This window comes from Crocuta crocuta, unplaced genomic scaffold, assembly GCF_008692635.1.
Source record: "Crocuta crocuta isolate KB4526 unplaced genomic scaffold, BGI_CrCroc_1.0 scaffold323, whole genome shotgun sequence".
NCBI classification, from domain to species: Eukaryota; Metazoa; Chordata; class Mammalia; order Carnivora; family Hyaenidae; genus Crocuta; species Crocuta crocuta.
The window spans coordinates 2,129,708-2,131,654 of record NW_027536465.1 but is presented as its reverse complement, the minus strand read 5'-3'; positions in this window follow the sequence as shown (position 1 = coordinate 2,131,654).

Genomic DNA, 1,947 nt, shown 5'->3' with positions numbered 1-1,947 from the left:
GGTCGTCCATGACCGGGTGAGGTCCTAGTTCTAGAAACTGGAGCAGAAGGGGGAACTCGGTCACAGAAATGAGAAAAAGAGGCCAGATGCCATGATCGAAGGAGAGCTCTGGGAGGGGACACTGTGAACTTGGCCGGGCACTGAATATGAAGTAAGCGGAGGCCTGGCACTGGGGAAAACGTAATAATGGGCAGGAGCTCTGTCACCAGGGCTGGTACCTGAGCCTGGAGAAGAGGCTCCGGAGCTTCGGAGGACAGAGAGACTCTAAACATAAATCATGAGCAAATAGCTAACAGGATGGCGGACAGAGGTATATTCCTCATGCTTCACTCTAGCCAGAACCATTGCAAACGGAATACTGATGAAGAAGAAGGAGAAAGGGGAAGGAGGGGGAGGAGGGACACAGGATGTAGGGAAGGGGAGGAAGAGAAGAAGAGGAGAAAGAAGAGGAAAAAGAAGAGAAAAGACAAGAAAGTGCTCTCAGGGAAGGAGAGGAGGAAGAAATATGAGTAAGTGGGGAAACAAGTACTTCCTTTTAACATACTCATTTTAAATTTAGAGCTGTAAAAACAAAAGAGAGCTCTCAAAGGAAGTTACTTCAACTCTAAGACTTCAGTTGTCTCCTTTGTAAATATAAGATCATAGTCCCCACCTTAGAGAACAGTACATATGAAGATTAAATGACAGAATGCACGTAGAAGTCTTAGCAACTAAGATCTTTACATGCATTTGAAATAAATGAATAAAAATGGGAAGACTTTTCAGTTCCTTAGAGGAGAGATTATGAGAATCTGCTTTCAAGATTTGCACAGATGACTTCCGCTGGTGTGCAATAGTCCCTAATTACAAGAGAAATTTGAGGATGCTGACTGGCTTCTGGTGCTGAAATAACATAATGAATAATCAAGCTCAGAATTCAAATTGTTAATTTCCAAAAGGAAAAAAAAAAAGAATCTTTATTTGAATGAAGTCAGTATTTCAGCTGTTCATGCACATGGGGCCCATTAAGACTTTGAAAAGTGATACATTTCTCAAGACTTGTTTGTCTTAATCCAGTTACTAAATACTGTTTCCATCGTTTATCCCTACATCCAAGTGCATGCTAATGTGTGCACATACTTACTAAAATCATGTTCTTAGGGAAGTACTTTTGCATATCTTAATAAGCATATATATTTTTGTTGAGAAAAAAAATCAGTTAACTATCTAAAGTCTTCGACTTTGAAATATATTCAGTGTGTCTGACTCATTGCTTACTAGTTTATAACTGCAAGTTTTTAAGGCCCTGCTTTGAAACTACACCCTTCCAGGCGTGACGTTATTTAGTATAATAGTAAGACAATAAACGGTGTGGTAGACAAAGATCGTTATTACTAGTGTCTGGAAAGAATGAGTCATCAAATAAAATGAAACCAATGATCAGAAACAAGCCTTATTCTTTCCTGTCTTAACCTCATGCTATTTTTTTAGACAGAGGAAAAATACACTTGGTACAGATCTAGTCTTCAAATTTGGAGGAAGGCATTGCATTTTTAGAGTTGCTCAGGAAACCAGGAAAAGTTATCATGATATTTGTTGGGAAAAAGAAATAGCCTACATAGAAAACATTAGTATTGTGTCCTCAACTCAACTACCTCGTGGAATTTTTGGGGTAGCTTGTAAGGCCTTAAGTCAGTATTGCTGGAGTGGACCCACCCATGTGGACATTTGAAAAAACGGTCCCAAGGCAATTCTAATGTGAAGACACGTTGAGAAACCAATGAGTAAATCTGAAAGATCTTTAAAATCAGAGAGCTGGAGATGAGATAGGAAGGAAAAAATAATTTCTCCAAGAAAGATTGTCCCTTTTACCAATGTGGCTCACATACTTTATTTTAGGGGCAAAAACTGAGTCTCACCTTGGAGTTAAGTAGATCTCACTCATTGGCAGCCATTTTTGTAGGACTT